The sequence below is a fragment of the Melozone crissalis genome, unplaced genomic scaffold (assembly GCF_028551555.1).
Source record: "Melozone crissalis strain CALT ecotype California unplaced genomic scaffold, PUWL_Pcris_2 ptg000002l_1, whole genome shotgun sequence".
In the NCBI taxonomy this organism is placed as follows: domain Eukaryota; kingdom Metazoa; phylum Chordata; class Aves; order Passeriformes; family Passerellidae; genus Melozone; species Melozone crissalis.
In genome coordinates, this window is record NW_026535780.1 from 4,781,445 (window position 1) to 4,800,630 (window position 19,186).

At 43.1% G+C, this 19,186-nt stretch overlaps 1 protein-coding gene across 3 annotated transcripts in view; it reads left to right on the forward strand.

The window, feature by feature from the left end:
• The first annotated feature begins 435 nt into the window (after positions 1–435).
• Positions 436–19,186, forward strand: part of FAM135B (family with sequence similarity 135 member B) — a 195,437-nt gene continuing 176,686 nt past the window's right edge. For all 3 annotated transcript variants that reach the window (XM_054273529.1, XM_054273619.1, XM_054273712.1), the window contains exon 1: positions 436–601. The gene's annotated coding sequence lies outside the window, so the exon portion shown is untranslated. The remainder of the gene's footprint in view (positions 602–19,186) is intronic.

Here is a 19,186-nt window from a genome sequence, read left to right on the forward strand (position 1 = left end):
CCCTTCCCCAGCTTTGCTGTTTTATTCAGTTCTTTATAAAAATGCAAGAACCCCCTAAAAAAAGAAACTTCTTCCTCCTGGAAGCTGGTGTTTGACCTTTTCAGGGCAGCGAGCTCTCTGTCGGCAAGTGCAGCAGGATGCATCACTCCATCTGCTTTCCCAGAGCCCCAAAACCGTGCCAAGGAGTGACCTCCATCCTCCTGGCTGCCTCTTTCCCTATGGAGAGGGGCTCTGGGGTGACGTCCCTGTGCCTGCACACCGAGGGCTGCTTGGCAGCCATGGGTTGGAGCAGATCTGGGTGCTGGGGCAGCTGTTGCTCTGAGCGGTGCCGCCGCCGAGTTGGGTAACCATGGCAACAGCATCACCGCCAGCATCCTCCTCCTCCTCACTCGGCTCTCCTCCTCCTCGGCATCATCAGGAGCAGCAGCAGCAGCAGCAGCCCTGGCAGGAGCCAGAGCCCGGCAGCCGAGGCTGCAGCCAGCTGCTGCCAGCCCCTTCCCGCACCGGCACCCGGTCACAGCCCCGGCCCCGCTGCTCCCAGCGGCAATAGGGCACAGGGAGCCGAGGGAGCTGCACTGCAGAGGGATCCCAGACCAGCCAGGTAAGAGCTGTGGGGCTGCTCACAAACTCCCCGGGATGGGATCGATGTGCTGTGTGCCTGGCGTGTGTTTGCGTGCGAGGGTTGGCTGCGAGTTTTCCGGCTCGCTCCTTCCAACAGCGGTGTGATGGCAATTCCAGGCAAGCATGTTTTCCAGCTCATGTTCCCCATCCCTGCCATACTGTCCCTCTCTCTCTCCTCCACCCAGAGAGAGGAGGAATAATAAATAATGTTCTCAAAGGTTGTTGGAAAAGGGGATGGTGGGGGGGCCCAATGTGACCAGAGTGGGGAACGGCTGCGCTTCTAAAATAAAAGTGGGCAGCGGCAGCGGAGCAAAGGTTGACGTGGTAATTAATAACCCTTAAAGGAAAAAAATTATGCGACAACGGACTTCTGTCTCTATCCACTCTACAAATAAATCTCTCTTATCATATTCAGCAGAGAGCTGTAAAGCAGAGAGGTATATGAATAGACAAGACTAGAAACCTCACTGGAGTCCACAACTGTCAGAATCACCTTAAGTGCTTTAAAACCAGACTAAATTATTACATTATCAATGCAGTCATAACTGAGAATATATGTATGTATAGAATTGCAAAAATACTGCTCTTAAACCTTTAAGCCTCCTAAGAAATAAATAAAAATAAAATTATCTCAAAGATGTGTGTCTGATGGCCACACTGTAAAAGAAGCTCACTTCATCTGTTGTGAGAAAGCATGTAGAGGGTACATTTCAGAAGGTAGGAAGAATAGTTCTGATCCAAAAGCATATGAGGACAGTCCTTGTCATTTTATAAACAGAAGAGATACAAAGCTGCGGAGTGTCCTTGTGCAGGCAAATAGATTTGGGTGAGTGCGTATGTCTGAGGAGCACGAAGGGAGGGACAATAAGAAGTTTAAGCCAAGTGTTTAAGCTGTGAGTGTTTGCTGTGTAATGACTGCAGAGAGCTCTTTCCACTTCCACAGAACTATTTTTATTTCTTTGTTTGTTTGTTATTGTCAGCAGTAAGGAGAAAGAGATCTGACGCTGCTGCTGTCTCTGTCTCCTTCTCCAAAACCCTGTTCTTCCTCTCTGGTGTCCCTTGTCCTCCCTAAATCATCCTTGTCTGTGCAACTCTGGAAATGCTTCATAATTCAAACAGGGGGATGGTCTGACTATGACCCAACACAATTACTCGTGTATATATATACTTGTTTGTATATATATTTTTATATATCTATATATGCATATCCTTGTATGTAGGTTAAGAGACACCTGTCTCTCATCTTCAACCTGAATTGAAAATCAGAGTGGTTTTTGGTCTCAGTCCTGCATTTTGCTATGTCTGTAGATCCTCCTAAAACCAGCAGGAGCTGGAATATAATTTAAGTTTATAGGTACAGAGCAGAGGGCAGAATTGCACCCACCTTTTCTCTATGTTTACAAGCATTCTCCTCCTGCAAGCTACAGAACAAGGAATCTCAGTGGACAGGAGCTCATGTCCAGTTCTTATTCAGAAGTGCTGTAAAAATTACCTGGGAATTATTTCCCATCCCAAGAGAAATTGATAAGGTAAAGGATAGAAAAAGAAAATATAGGCAGCTATTTGGAATCAGTGCTTCAATCTGAAAAATAATTTCTTGAGGAACTTGACCTCATCACAACAGGTCTTCTCTACAAGGGGCTCTTTGATCTGTGGTAATGACAGTGCTCACAGACACCAAGTTTAACTGAAGAGGAGGATTTTGGATACTTACATTAATTGAACTAAAGCACTGTAGGGCTACAGTCCTTAAGAGTCTGGGCACATTACATGGTGTATTTCTGCATGAGATTTGGTGTTTGCTTCAAATTCAGAGAATATTTAGGTCTTGAGAGTCCTTTGTAGTAACACAGAGGGAATAAAAGTGTCTGTCAAAATGTAAAAAGAGTGCAAACCTGCTCATGTGTCTGACACTCAGACACCAGTGACAGAGCCACAATAAATCCTGTTTACATGTGTTGCAGAGATGTACAATGCATAATCCAGGGGCAGCTCGGTGAGGCACAGAGCAGTGACCCTCCCATCAACACAAGCAGATGATTGAAGGTCAGAGGGTTCTGGGTATTGCACATTAACACTCTGCAAGTATTCCTGCACAGTCCTGCTGTGCTGCTGGAGGTGGGCAGGTGATTATGGAGGAGCCAGAGTTCATACATGGACTTTTGATTGCTACAGGGCCGAAAACTTCTGTTAGAAATGACACTGGGTGAGGCAGGGAAGATTGATGTTTTCATGAGCACTGCTTGGCCATAGAAATCCTCTGTGAAGGGCTGCTCATGGAAAGTCAGGGCACTGAGGCTGATATCAGTGGAAACACCAAGGATGTTCCCCACCTCAGATATCCAGTATTTAATTCTCAGTGTCCCCCACTCCTGCAGCTCTTTCCATTCCTTAACCTGGAAAGCTTAGGAGAGATTTTTTCATTTTACCTATTTTTTTTTCTATTATATTTTATTTTATGACTTTAGTAATTACAGGAACACAGTCTTTCTTTTGTTTTGTGCACAGCTATTAAGAGCTGCTCCCTCAATGCCCACTTGTTGTTCACTAGCACTGTTCCAAGGGGAAAAAATGTGTATCTCATGATATAACTAAGCATCTTTTAAAATCTTGCTTGCTAATTTTCATTAGTCACCCACTGTGGCTCTCAGAGCTCAGAACAAAAGAAGACTTATATAGTAGTATGTTGTTCTAAAGTCAGCATTTGCCAACAGGTTGAGGCAGGAATTTTGGAAATGCTGCAGCCAGGGTTTGGGTATTTTTTGTTGATATTGTTTTTTTGTTGTTGTTATTGGTTTTGGTTTTGCTTGGTTTTTATTTTTTTTTTAAATAAGGAAGATGCTTTTTTCCAGATCCTGCCCTGTAGTAACCTGAAATAAAAGATGATTTGAAGAAGAATGTTCTATCTTGCCTTTGGTTTAACAATGCTATTCATTTTATTTTGAGCTTATGTGTACACTGCTGTTATTATTCTATTCAATAATCACACTCTGTTATTTTCCCTCTTGCAATATTGTGGCTTTTTTCCTTTACACTCTATTGTGATTGGCTAGGTTCACTGTTTAATGAGACAGACACTTAACCATGGAAAAGTTTTCCCAGTGAGGAGGGGAACAATGGGATCTTTGCATTAGAACCTTGACACTGCTCTGTCTGTTTAATGCCCTTAAAATAATGTACCCAATCCGTACTTGATACAGAAATAACCTTTTTTATTGCCAGTTTTCATCTTCTTGCAGAGTCAGACTGGTCTTGGCAAGTTCTCTTAGGTCTAAATGATGCCCATGATGATGCAATGGGAATCTTTGTGCCCACTGAGCAAACACCCCATCAGCACTCAGGAAGGTTTTAATTCCTTTCTGGTCCACTGGCTCAGGTGGTGCAAGCTTTGGGTCTCTTTGCTGGGCTCCATCACTTTCCTTGGTCATGGTTTGAAACCTTCTTCCCCCACTGGTGAGACAATCTGAGTGTGTGTGCCTCCCCCAGCACAGCTCTGACAGAATTGTGTCCACGAGCACAAACAGTGCAGGTGTCTCACTGTGTGTGTGCTTCTTCTGGCCTCCCCTGTACCCAGCTCCCTCCCTGGCATGCTGGTAGTGCCTGACATGCTGCAGGAACCTCAGGGCCTGTGATGCAGCATGACCTCTGCTAACTCTGCTCCAGGAGGGAGTGAAACCACCTGGGCAGTTGTGGCTGCTGGGCTGATCCTCCTTCAGAAGGTCAGCACCGTGACACGCCTCAGCTCAACTTATTGGGAGAGTGACTCACAAGCTGGCTTCCTCCAAATGTTCCAAATCCAAGAGGATATGATTTTATTCTCTCTCTAATCCTATTATTAGTGCCTGCAATATTAAGGACTGTGTTATTCAGCAGTTTTATTTCTTCCCCGTTCCACTGCCACAGATGGAGCATGCAAACAAAGTGTAAAAGGAAGAATTTCTGAATTTTGTACACTCAGATGCTGCTGACATCCATGTGCTGCCCCATATTGAAAGAGAATACCTTTGGGGGGTGAGGGAAAAAGCTCTTTCTAGTCCTACTACAATTCTGCCAGAAATCTCATGGCATTTCTGCTTCTCACTTGGGTTCAGACATTCCTTGGTGAATTCTTTCTTTTTGTAGCCCCCACACCTCTGACCCAGGTATGTTTCAGTACTAAGATCATTTTCAGTGGTCACAGAGGGACCCACAAAATTTACTTCTCTTACTGCACATGAGGCACTGCAGGTAAATGCAATATCCTGATATGCTCTTCCTACCTGTTGTCTTTTCTCATCCTTAGGATAATGGGAATAAGACAACATAAGCAGTGTTTGACCTTTTCCTGGTATATATACCCACCAAATTCTTTATTTTGTAGTAGTATATCTAGTATATATACATTCATATATATATATATATGTGTATATATATATATGTATGTGTATATAAATATAACATGTGTATCTAGCAGTTATAGTCATCATAATTCCTTTTTATTTGTTTTATTTGTTCTTAGCTATGGGGTGCTGTCATGGATAGCTAAGACCATGTTCACTCTTTTATTGGAATTTAGAGGTGAAACTGCAGATATTAAACAACAGATTTGAACTGAAAATGCATAGCAATGGTGTGACAGTAAATTGATGTTTGTCTTCTTTGCATGTAAACCTCAGACCCTGGTCACTGGCTTTTGAGGATTCACAGAATGCAGCAAAATGACAAGTGGGACTTTATTTTTGTAACTTGGCTTGGTAGGGACTACCTGTGCTGTTAGGACCCTGATGCCACCTTTTAGCAGCCTGGGGAGGATTAGGCTCTTTTTTGGTCCAGCTAGTTGGGCAAAAAACCTCCCCATTGTATTGCTCTGCAGATCTGCAGGACTGGGAACGAATCTGGTTCTGCACCATCTTCTAATGTGTAAATTCTCTCATTGTTAACATTGTATTTATTTCTGACACTGGCAAGCACAGTCCCATGACCTTTTTACGGCCCTAGAGAATGTAAGTATTATTTGGAGGATGTGGCTTGAGTGAAATGTTGCTTGTATCATGGTCAGTTTGTCAACCCATACTGCCAACACCATTATGGCAGTAGGAAAAGCAATCCTGTTGTATGAAAATTATTTCTTAAAGAACAGAGCAATAGGACCAGGATTTTCATGCACTGAAACCTGGACAGGAGAGGTGTTTCAGTATGAAAACTTCCATCTCTGTTAAATTATCTCCTCCTTTCCACTCATAGCCTCTTGCTCTGCTCAGTGGCTTTGACTTGACCTCATTGCAGGGAGATGATGCCTGTAGATGATGTAACCTCATATTCTTGCTAAATATGCCCTTGGCTTGTAAGTGTCAGCTTTGAGGTGTCTACATGAAACCAACGATTTTATTTGCTTTAAAAATTCTCCCATTTGTTTCAGAGGTGATGGGGCAGAATGGGGCAACACCCACTTTTGGGAGATGTCATCTCTTTGTATGCCACTTTTCTGGATTTGTGTGCTCTAAATATGAATTTGGGTTCTTACTGGTATTTCAGTTTCTGTAGAGAGCTCTGGGCTACAGGTTTTGAGCTGGCAGTCTGCCAGTACCTGTAGCAAGTGCTCTCCCTCTGTGTGATTGAGCACCTGAATGCTGCAGGTACTGGCTCACATCTGCACAGCTCTCCTGCACTGTTAGGGCCCAACTATCCCACGTCACAGGACATGAGCATCTCTGTGGGACAAGGCAGATGGATTTCATTAGAACTGAGCAGTGTCTGCTGCTGCAAGGATCTCTTCTTACAGGCTCTTACAGAGTACACTGCCCTGCATAATAAACCTGTTCTACACCCTGCAGTCTCACAGTGCTATTTATTTTCTTTTCCTGCCTGTCTTGGTATAAAATCTCAGCTGAAAACTTCTCTTTTCTGCCTGTGCCTCAATGTTTCCTCTCCATTTCCCTCTCCCTTTGCAGCTGTGCTTAGGCTGAGCTGTGTGAGGGTGCAGTTTGCCACAGTAGATATTAGAGGAAATAAAGTCTCATTGTGTGATGTTCTGGAGTGCTTTGCTCCACAGCCACCCAGCCCTTGCACCACTGGAGGCTGTGGGATGTTTGCCACTGACCTCAGGAACAGCAGGAGTCATCCCCGTGCACAAAAGTCCTTTCAGAAGGAAAGATAATGCACAAGCCTGTGAAGAGCTTGTTGTTTGAGAAAGCCTGAGCCCTCTGGGTTGAAAACCTTTTGTTGGCTGCCATGGATGGATCAAAGTCAAGCTGCTGTTTTAGCCTGGGATGTCACAACCACCTGAACATCCCTTGTCTTTGCTTGGGGAACCAGGCAGCAAAGTCAGGGGCATTGTGAGGCAGAAGATTACAAGGCAGATAGACATTATTTCAGCAAGGCTACTCTTTTGAAAGATGTCCATATGGATGAATGGATGAAATGGAGATGAATAATAATTCCAGAAGGTGACGTGAAAAGTCCTTAGATGTATTCTTTCTTTTATGGTGGGGAAGGGAGGAATAGATTTTGGATTGCATCAATTCATTTGGATTGCTTCAATTCTTTTGGATTGCATCAATTCTTTTGTCTGAAGAGGGAAGAAAGATTTTTGGAAAAAAAAAAAGAAAAAAAAACAGTGAAAAAAGCTAGTGAAGAATGATCATCAGACTTCTGCTAATTTTTAGTAGCATTGTAAATCAGGCCTTGTTTTCTTTAGGTGCCTTGTGTTGGTAGTGGGTGACATTAGTGCTTTATCAAACTTGCTGTGCTGAGGAGCTCATTGGTTTAGTGCAGCTAATAATAATACCCTGATGGAGAAACAGAAGGTGGGCTAGCTCAGCATCAGACATCGGAGAGCAGAAATAGTCTCTGCTAGTTGAACTAAAAATACACACCAGCATAACCCTCTTGCCTACAGCAGCACATGCTGAAGGCACTTTGGACTCTGGCAGTGGGGGGAATGGCTTCCCTTTGTTTTTGGCAGCTGCTGGATCTGCAGTGCCCTGTAGTGATTAATTTGTGTGACTGCCGAATGCTACCTTAGGTGTGCAAGGCCCCTCAGAGCAAGTTAATTAATATCCTTGGAAAGTTAATCATTATCCAGAGTCATAAGCAGACTATATAGGGTGAAATGGGCTGCATCAGATGACTTGTTAAGCCAGCTTGTCCCAGGCTGGGACTTTGTGATCCTGGAGTCACCCAACGACATGGGAGTGACCAGCAGCAGCGGCTGAGATGTAACCATGGCTACTCTGCTCCACTACTCCCTGCTCCTGCTTGGGGACAAACAGCAGATGTCAAGATTGCTGCTGAGTTATGAGCCCAGGAGTTATTGCTGCACAGTGTGGTCAAGGGGATTGATCTGTTTTTTTCCTGCCACCTCCCAGGGTTTACCCAGCCTCTCACTTGGGCTCTGCATGGGTGAAATTCAGTTTAGCGTGTACATGTTTCTCTGCTCTGAGCTCCAAAATCTCCATGACAATAAGCTAAAAGTGGCAGAGATGCAGTGGGGATAGGGTACCCTGAAATAGGTTAGTTAGATGAAATTAGGACACATCTAAGGCCAGAATCAGCAGTGCAACATGGATCTCTAGTGCATTGTCAGGTGGTAGATCAAAGGTGAGGAATGCCTTGTAGCTGAATCACAGAATCATAGAACAATTTAAGTTGGAAAAGACCTTAAAGCTCATCAAGTCCAACCTCTAACCCAGCACAGCCTGGATGAGGAAAAATGCTCTCTGAAAAGAGGGAGTTAATTGACTGTGTTGGACACAAGTGATGAGACATTGTCTCCAGATAAAAGATACAAACACAAAGTGCTGAGACAGTGAAGACAACAAGCAAGGCCTGAATGCTCTAATTTGAAATTCCTGCATTATATGTAATAAAACCCAGCTGTGGTGGGACTCCTTCACTTGTTTGAATACTGAAACCTGTGGCTGGGATGGGAATGGCCAAGGATATGGCTGGAGCTACTTTGTTCACCTCACCTGCAGGTAGGAGGAACACAGGGGCTGCACCATCACTCCTGCCTTGCTCCCCTCCCAGGGCCAGGTGCCTGGTGCCTGTACAAGCACAGGTGCTTCCCCTAGAGCAGAACATGGCAGGATATTGCATGAAGAAATGTCAAATAACAGAAATGGTTTTATGAGATCCAACACAGAGGTAAGCCCTTTCCACAATGCACCTGAGCTTTGTTTTTTGTAATTTTTTTGTTTGCTTTATTACAACCAGGAGATCCAAGGACATCAATCTCCTTTGTGTCTCCTCTGGGACTCTTTGGAGTTTGAGGGTTCAGCTGGAGGCAGAACAGGCAAAGCACAGAGTGTTTTTCTCTTGGAATAGATGTTTCTTGTGTGGACTTCTCTGAGTTGAGAAGTTACCGTAATAAAGGGAGCATCAGGAATGACAATCTTCCTTGCTTGTCTTTCTTAGCCACTCTTTGCTTCTTTCTGGGACTGCTATTGTACTTACTCTCTGAAGAAGTGAATGGCAAAAAGCTATTTTTGTTCACAGGGTAGTTTCATAGGACAATTCTGGTTGGGAGGAACATCTATTCCAATCACCTGCTAAAATCAGGGTCACCTGTGGGGTCAGACCAGCCTTCTTAGGGCTTTATCTAGTCCAGCTTTTTATACTTCTATTACAGAAAATGAATGGCCTCTAAAATTTTCTGAGTTTTAAGGACCAGGGTCATCAGGAGCTTTCAGAGAGAGTTTTGAGAATGAGGCAGGAGGTTTGGCAGCACCTGCAAAGAGCATTTCCATGAGGAATTCTGACCGTGGAGATATCCAGGGGAAACTGGCAGCAACTCTGAGAGGAGGGTGGTGTGCAGAGCAGGACAGAGGTGAAAATGGACTTATCAAAAGCCTTCTTGGGCTGTCAAGGGCAGGTTTATTCCTCAGCATAAGTGGCTTCCTCTGGGGATTTGTGGAATACTCACTGCAGGGGGAAGGTGCTGTTTGCAGTGCAGTGGGTCTGGCTTGCCCTGTGTCTGTCCAGGCACATGCCTGTTCTGGGAGATGATGCCTCAGGTCAGTGACTTAATTCTGTCTGGTTAGGAGACCTTTTACCACACCTGAGATAGCTCAAGGCTTACAGGATGGTGTTTGGAAGAATCATCTTGTTCAGCAGCAATAATCAGCAATTACTAAGAAAAGATCACCTCACTTAGTCATTTCCCACTGCTCTCATCTTCCCACCAAACACTCTGTTTATAAAAGCTTTTCTTTCAGGACCAGTGCCACTGATAATCAGAACCCTCAGCATCACAGGAGCATTTTAAAAAGAGTTTGAGGGCCAATTATATAAATGTTTCCTCTTTTGTAAAACAGCTTGGGACTTGTAAACATATTAAGTCCACATATCTCTAAATAATTCATGATGATGAATTATTTACTTGTGTAAGCTGTGTTTTAATAAGGAATTTTTTCCTAATATGAGTGAAATAAAGATATTTTAGATAATTTTGAAAGAAGTAGTTGCCTTTTCACTCTTTTGCTTTTTTTGTGTTCCAATTGATTTTTCTGATGAGTGTGTTCTCCAGGAGTGGCTGATACCAGGTCTGTAGTGTGTGAAGGTGACTTCCTCAGCACCAACACCCACAAAACCTTTCAGCAGAATAAGGCTTATCAGAAATCAAGGAGTCAACTTCATGTAAATGTGTGAAGGGCACATGTTGTGACTTAGAATTTCAGAATCATTGTTTATTTTACAGATGAAATTAAGGATGGCAAGTTCAATCCATGCAAAGGTGTATGCTGTTACTATGGAGTTCTTTATATGATGCTTTTGGATTTGAGCCTTATTTATGACATTCTTTTTATTATATTATTTTTTATTATATTTTTTGGTCTCTTTTATATATATGTATATATACATATATGGATCATTCTGGTGCATTTTCTTTTCTCTCCCCTTCCTTTTCCTCCCTCAACAACAGATGATTTTGAAGACAGCATGAATGAAACAAAATGTTGGCATGGTCTAGCTGAATTTCCTGACAAGATAAACATTAAGTTAAATGTGAGACATATGCCTTAGTGTGTGACTGTAATTTTATAGGTTCTTTTATATGTTATGGTTGGCAACAGAATCCCTGTAGCTTATTCTGGCTAGAAAGAACAGTATTTCTTAGTCTTAAGACAGATACATGATTTAAAAATCTGTGTGTGCTACCAGCTATACCATGTGAGTGCTGAGGTGTATCTGGGTTTAAGCACTGTCCATTCCAGTTCATCTCATAATCAAAGGTGGTTATTCAACCATGGTGCATTTGTGATGGGGATAATGTTCTCATCAGAAATCCTCTTTTCTGCCTTTGTCCCACCTCTGGAGTTAAACTGTCTGGAGGTGATGCCCCTCTGTTTGCTCCCACTGTGGAATGCAGGCTTGCATTGGGAGAGAACATTTCCTCTGATGGCTGCACAGGTACAAAATTAGAGGGATATTGGCTCTAGCTCATCCTATGAGACTTTAGTTTGTGAAGCCAGACCATCAGAGGATAAATGCTGTGCCCTACCCCAGCCCCTTTAATTTTGGGGACCACTCATATAATCCTGGAGTACTTTGAACTGCAATGAAATTTGCTCATCCCCCCTCACATTTTTACACAAGGATCCCCATGCTGAAATGACACTGATAATTCTTCTATCAGGTAATGCTCAGGCCTAGGAGTGCATTTTGTCTGAGATGCTGATCATGAGGGTAATTTATTTCAGTTTACTTTAGTAGAATCAGCTTCATTCAAAGTAGCCACCATCTTTCTTTTTGTGGACAGGGCAGAGAAGTAGATACTTCTAAGGTGCTACCCAGATAACTCCTTTAAAATGCATACTTTAGGACAGAAAAATCATGCTCAAGCTTTGCCTTCACTGTCTGAACAGGAGCCTGGGCAAATAGTTGAGGAACAGCCATTTACACTGTTGATGTATGGTTGATGTATGTCCTCTTACCAAGTGTAAACTTATTTATTGTCAGAATATAGACTAGGGGACAGACATCCCGAGCCTTATCCCTCTTTTCCAAACACCCTTCACACTTGTCTTTATAGCATAAGTGATCTTTTGTTTTCAATCAATCATACACATTCCTACTGCCTTTGCCATTCTGGTTTCCAGTCTGTTCTGGCATTTTGGAGGGCAGGTCCACATTTCCTGTGATCTGCCATCACCTTCCTCTGTGTGACGCCCCACTCTGCACTCCTGGCTGGTTGCTGGTCTAGGACAGGGGAAAAATGGTGAAACATTCCCAGCATTGCTTCACATTATGCATACTAAAGGATTTTGGTTCTAAGATATAATCAGGGAATAAATGGCATATTTGGCAAAAATGTAGCTTGTTCAGAAGCAGCATTTGGATTTGAAAGATGCAAAGATCCATGAGCCAGCTTGGATAACAGAGGCACTATAACTTAGCCTGGTGCCCAGCTGCAGCAGGACGTCACTGGGATGCACAGATGTTGGGAGAAGGGGACTTTAGCCCAAGCAGAGCAGCCTCTGTTCCTTGCTCCTGAGAGAGCTGCTTCAGAGACAGCTCATGCACACCTCTGTAGTGGTTCAGAGATGCAGCACCCTTTGTTTGGAAGAGTAATTTAGCACTTTGTGTGGGTGCATTTATGGGAACGTACAGATCCTCTCAAAGAAATAGGCACTCTTCTGGTATTTGCAGAGGTTATAGTTCACATTAAGAGGAAAAAAAAACAAACTAAAAACACATTTAGTGGAGGAAATTTCCCTTATTCAGTTCTTATTTGTACCTTAATAACTTATTCTGTGTGGGGAAAGGAGTTGAAAGCTGGTTTCCAAAAGGATGAAGTATGTCTAGTACTTAGTAAATCCACAAACTTGTGGAAAGAATTGCACTTGAATTCTTACAACTGCTGTTAGAGTGGCAATAAGAGAGGCTGAGGATGTAAGGACACATAGCTATTGGAAATTGTCCAAAGGAAGGCCATGGAGATGGGGAAGGGCCTGGAGGGGAAGGCACACAAGGAGTAGCTGAGGTCACTTGGCATGTTCAGGCTGAGGAAGAGGAGGCTGAGGGCAGAGACCTCATTGTAGTCCACACCTTTCTCGTGAAGGGAGGATGAGGGGCAGGCACTGATCTCTGTGGTGACCAGCAATTACGCTCAAGAGAACAGCATGAAGCTGTCAGGGCAGGTTTGGATATTAGGAAAAGAGTTTTCACCCAGAGGGTGTTTGGGCCCTGGAACAGGCTCCACAGGGCAGTGGTCACAGCACCAAACCTGACAGAGCTCAAAAAATATTTGGATAATGCTCTCAGTCACATGGTGGGTTTCTTGGGACATCCTATACAGGGCAAGGAGTGGGACTTCATTATCCTTGTGGGTCTCTTTCAACTCAGGACATTCTATGATTCTGTGCTTCTATGACGTTAAGTCATCACTGTCTCCATGAGAACTCTCCTGGAATTCTCCTTTTGTTACTGTAGAGCCTGTACTTGCCATGAGTGTGGTTGCAGATTTATCCTGCCTCACTCACTGCAAGTCTTCCTGACTCTTGCTGAAGTCAAGGAGAGCAGCAGTATACCAGGTAAATACCTAAAGCCTGAAGTGTGTAGAATTGAGGAAAAAAATCCAAGATTCCAAGGAGTAAACCAAGCCCCTGGCCCATGGCTGCCTTCCCCCACTCCACACACAGGCCCGTCACCCTGGATGGTGTTTGTAAGACAAAGTCACTGTGCCTCTGTCTGCAGCTCCCAAGTGTCTCACACCAGCATCTCTCACAGCAGCCACTCTCCAGCTGGGAATGTGAGTGCCAGCCCAGCCTGGGGTGCCCTCACCAGCTGTGGCTGGTGGTGCAGAGGCTGCTGAGATGCTGCTGATGCTGACATGTGTGGTTGTAGCCATCAGTGAAATTTGTGACCTTTCTGCAGCCTGTGATTAGACAGTTGCTGCACAACTCTGCTGGTGCCCTGCTCATCCAGTTGTTCCTCTCTGTAGTGGATGATATGTTCCGGAAACTTCCAGAAATTTTCACTCCTGTGTCCTCTTAGATGTATGAGGGTTCCAGTTGTTGGTTTCTCTGGGTCAGGATTGAAGGCACTTGAGACAGTGATTCAGTGGCTAACAGTGTCTTGTTAGCCATTTTAAGACTAAACTATCCAATTAAGAACTGATACCTGGATTATTTTCCCTTTTAACCAATAACTGATCCCAAAGAACTGCAATGCACGCTTCTCTGCCCAATTACAAAATGCCACCCAAACCCATGAAGAAGAAGGAAGGAGTATGAAGAAGAAACCCAGGGCAACACCCTGTGCCTTCCATCTTGCTTCCATCTACAACATATTGAAAATCCCAAAAATCTAAATTTCTCACCAAGTGATACATAGACATTGCTGCCAATATGTAAAGAAGGCAACTTAAATGGTTTTTTCCTTCTCTCTCCACCATTGTGCAATGCTCTACCCAGTGACTCCTGCTCACTTTGTTTCTGTGGTTGCTCTGGCTGGATCAACCACAGAATCCTAGAAAAGTTTGAGTTGGAAGGGACCTCAAAGATCTTCTCATTCTGACTCCCCTGTCACCTTCCATTAGACCAGGTTGCTCAAGATCTGCAGGTCAGGAGGGTGGGTTTTCACCAGGAATCTGAACTAATCATTTAAACATTTTGCTGCTTCAGTCTGTAGCACTGGAACTGCTGAGGTAGAAGACAAACTCCTCTTTAATTTTAAGGGCAATATTTATCTTGGTTTGTTTATGATTATTTGTCAAGTCTCAGCACATCTACTGTAAGCCTCAAATCAGTGTTGAATGCATCCTTTTTTTTCAGATCATTGATTTAATGATCAACAAAGTAATAAAGATGGTAGGAAATGCAGAATTATTATGCTTAGGTGAGACTTGTGGCACCTTGACAAAGCTGCCTGAAAAAAGATGAAATTCTCTGTTGATGAATACAAAGTAGTGTACAATGGAAAGTATTAACTTAAGTGATTCATAGCACTTGCTGGTTTAAAAATAAATTCTGACTACTTGAGAGGAAAGAAAGCCTTCAGAAAACCTTTCTGTGTATATGGGTACCTTAAGACATAAAAATCTCTTGAGAATAAATAGAATATTTAGTGTATAAGAACTGGGATGGAAATTATTTGTGAACAGAAAAATTAATCATGCCTTTTTGTTTTCTCTACAGTGAAATATTTGGCATTTAAAAATATTTTAGCCTCAATTAACATGAACCTGTGGGAAGTATTGATCTAGAATTTGTTTAGGGCAAAATATGGAAATTAAGGGATCCAGTTGGAAAGTTCAGGGCTTGTTTGTTTTAAAACTCTTTTTTAAAATGTCAAAATGTAATTGTTTTAGAAAAAGAAGCTATTTACATTAAAAAAATTCTTAAATGAAAAATGTTGATTCACTGAGACACAATGTTTCTGATCCATCAAAATATTTTTATTTCTGTCAAAAAGTTTTGCGGGAAATAGAGGGCTTTCATTTGGAGTCTGAACACAAACACCCACCCACTCACAGCCTGAAGATTTCCTGCTATGGGTCCCATGGGTGTGTTCTCCACAGCATTGCAATGCCTCGCCAGAAGCGTGGCCTCTGCTGAAGAGCTGCATTTTAATTTGGTCACTGTCTCCCCAGGATCCCCATCACACAGGCTGGAGGCTCCAGAAGGAGGTGACCAGAATTCACACTGGTTTTTGTGCTTTGGATTTGAGTAAAATGAATGTTATTTCAGCCAAGAATTAGGGAAATGCTTAGCTGAAGGGTGAGGTAATAATGTTCTCAATTTCTGTGAAGTTAATGGAAAAACTTCTTGTTGGATGAGGAAGGTTTTCACTCCTGGTTTTGCTATCACCATGTGGCAAGCTGGGAGCAGTTGTGCTCTGCAGAACTAACTGCTGAGTACCTACAATAACAGAAAGTGAAACAATTTACCTTTGTCTCTTTTATTTTCCTAAATACAGGGGAAAGATAGCATTCTGTGAATGTCAAAGGCATGGCTTTGAATGTAGATTAAAAATAAACCCAAAAAACTTTTAAACCACGTAATTTGCAAAAAATTAAACCAAATCAAACAAAACCAAAACAAACCCCCTCAAACTAGGAAAAAATGTCAAAGGAAAATTAAAAAAAAAAAAAAGAAAATGGGTAAGCAAGGGAAAAGGGCTCCATTTGTGGTTAGAGGATGAGTTTAAAATCAGGTTTTAAATAGAGGCTGAGGTCAGAGGGACTGAGAAAATGGTCAGATTTCCACCTGGTTAATTTTTGTATCATGTATTAGCTGAGAGAAAATATAACAAAACACACCTTCTGGAAAACACGTTTTTTAACTCTTCATTTGCACAGAATAGCCCAGATTGGAAGACATGTCCAAAGTTCATTCAGCCCAGCCTTTTGTGAGAAGGGCAGCCAAGAGGGGATCATGGAGCAACCTGCCCAGTCACATCTGAAAACATCCAGGGATGGAGGCTCTACCACGACCATGCAGGGTTGTTCCAGGGACTGATCATTCTCATTGTAAAAATTCCTCTTACACAGGGATTAAACCTTTTCTGGTGTAAATTTTAACCATTTCCCCTTCCCTTCTCCATGTGGCTCCTCATGTAGAAACACTGTCCTCTTTGTAGTTACCCAGGAATAGTTACTGGACACACGGGATGAGATTCCCCCTGAGGCTTGTCCTCTGCAGGGAAGAGATTTCCCTCTGTGGTTGCTCAGAGATGAGGTCATGGCACTCCTTTGGAGCCTCTCCCATTTTTCTGTGTCTTTCTTGAGCTGTGGGGACATGAGCTGGACACACTCTGATCACCATCACCACTCCCTGAGTGGAACCTTTTAGCCAATTTCCTGCCCATCTTGCAGACCACCCATCCAGCGTGTATCCTGCCAGCTTGTCCCACAGATGCAGTTTGCCTAGTTTGTAATTTCAGGATGATTTTCAGCTTTTCATTGAAGCCTCTATCATCCGTACTGTTGCCATCTTATTGCAGGGGTTCCATACTGTTGTCTCCTTATGGCAAAAGTTTCAAACCTTCTTGGTGTCTCTCATGGACAGCTCCTCAGAGCACTGACACTTTCTTCTTCAAAAAGCAGCCAGCCAACTCCAGTTCCCTTCTTAACTAGCCACCTCACTCTTTTATAGCACTCTTCTTCTCATTGGTCACAGCTGTGGCCTGTTAAAGTCAGGCCTGTTCCCAATCTTTGAAAATTGGCCCAGCTGCAACTCCTTAGGGGTGAGATTACTTTCTACACTATTTTCTTATATTCTATCCCCCTACATGGTACTGCAATATGGTATTTGTCTCCAGTATTCTGAAGTGAAAAGGTGAACTCCAGCATCTATTTCTTGGGTCATAAACCCCTATCTATATGTAGATATGTTTCTAGGGTTTTATTTTTTTCTATGTTTGTTTCTATCAGTACTGAAATTCTTAGGTCATAGTGCACATGACACTAGGCTTTAGTACATGGAACATGTATTCTGCATTTGCTTTTTAAATGTCACAGTGCCTTACTTGCAAAAAAACACTCACAAAAATCTGGGTTTGGTGCTGCATTAGGAAAAAAAAAACCAGGAAAAAAAAGATTAGAGGGAAAAAAAAGGAAACACTCTACCCAACCTGTTAATTAACTTCCTTAGGATTTTTTGGCTTTGGTTTGGTTTTTTTTCTTTTTTTTGGTGAAAATTAAATTTCTGCTTATTCAATGTGCAAGAAATAAGAATGTTGAACTCTATGTGAAAAATGGAGAGGAAGAAATATAAAGATATTGCAGAATGCCAGGGCTCAGCATATGCACAGAAAAATAAGATACTTGTGACAATGGAAAACAAAACTAGAAACATTTTTTTCTCTTCTGCCTGCATGGTAAAATTGTCCTATAATAAATCAATTATTAGCAATCTCTTTTACAGGGCTCAAAGGAGACCCATCTGCATTGCCACAGTAGGTTAAAACATTCATTGTCTCTCTCAAGAAAAAACCCCACTGTGCCATAATAGGATTTAATATTTTCCATCATCATGTAGCTGTGATTGTAAATGGTAATTGTTAAAAGCCCCAGTGTTCACAATGACAGGTTTAGAACAGGGAGGCTAAAGGTAGAAAAGTTCCAATGGGCATTTTCTTTTCTTTTTTTCTTTCAGCATAGAAACACCTCTTCACCACTAGTCCTCCCTCTTTCCCCTCTTTGCCAGCATCTTCCATGGCCCTCCCCAGGTCTCATGTAAAATGGAGGCAGAGTTGTGTAAATACCTCTCAATATAATGGACTTCTCATATTGCTTGGGCCTGTTCTTATGCCCAGTTCCTATAAACAGATTGTCGCAGAAACAGGGAAATTGTTTCACAGCCCCTCCTCTGAAATTGTGTTGTGTCATTACTGCTTTGTGTTGATGTGCCCAGACATAATTCCTGACTGGAACACGTCCTGACTTCAGTGGTTCTTCAGCAGGTTTGTCCTGCCCATCTCTAATTTCATGGAAGGTGCTGACCATTGCCTCCTGCTGTCCTGCACTCTCCTCCTCTGTTCTTGTCTCTGCTGTCCCTGCATGGGAAGCTGCCACATTTCTGTCACATCTCAGAGTCAATCCCAGCAAACCACCCTGCTGACTGCCAGATACTGCTCCCAGGGATGTACCTTTTATTTTGCCCTTCTTCCTATTAGACAAGAACAAAAAGCTGTGATAACTTTTCTCTGGTTTTGGAGGACAGTTCTTCCCTTTCAAAATTAAATCTCGATTTCCCCTTTCATTGAGTTTGGGAAGGATGTTCTTGAGCTAGGTCTATCCTTGTGCTTTTTTGTGTCTAAGAGGCTCAGCTCCTTCTTTCTGTTGATTGATTTCTCTGTCTCAGTAATCATGTTCAGCTCTGTGTGCTGAACAGGTCTGAAGTGCTGCAGAAATAAACATCATATCTTTACTGAAATCTGCAGCACCTTCATCTCAGGTGTGCTTCAGATTGCTGTATTTTCTGGAAAAATAAGCTAGATTGTCCATGTCCTTCTTTTCATTCACTGCTTTCCCCCTCCACACCTTTGTTCCCTACCTTCCAACCTATAAGCAATCTGTGTTTCTCAAAAATCTCATCATCTTTCCCTAGAAAGGCAACTTTTCCCATCTCTCTCTCCTCTCCTGTCAAGTTCTAACCATGCAGAACCCCTGGAGCCAGCAATGCCCTTGTGGCCAAGAAGGCCAAGATATCCTGGGGTGCATTAGGAGCGTCATTGATTGCCAGCAGGTTGAGGGAGGTGATCCTGTCCCTCTGCTCAGCCCTAGAGAGGGGCATCTGGAGTGCTGTGTCCAATTCTGGGACACAGGACAGGAGAGAGACGTGGAGCTCCTGGAGCAGGTCCAGTGGAGATAATGAAGGGAATGGAGCATCTCTTATTAGGAAAAGCTGAAGGAGCTGTGGCTGTTCAGCTTCGAGATGACTGAGAAGGGGCCTCATCCCTGTCTGTCAGTGTCTGCAGGGAGGGCTCAGAGCAGGGACCAGGCCCTGCTTGGTGTGCCCAGCAATGGGACAAGAGGAATGCGCAGGAACTGATCCCAGGAAGTTCCACGTGGACATCAGGAATAATTTCTTCCCTGTGCAGTGACCAAGCACTGAACAGATTGCCCAGAGAGGGTGTGGAG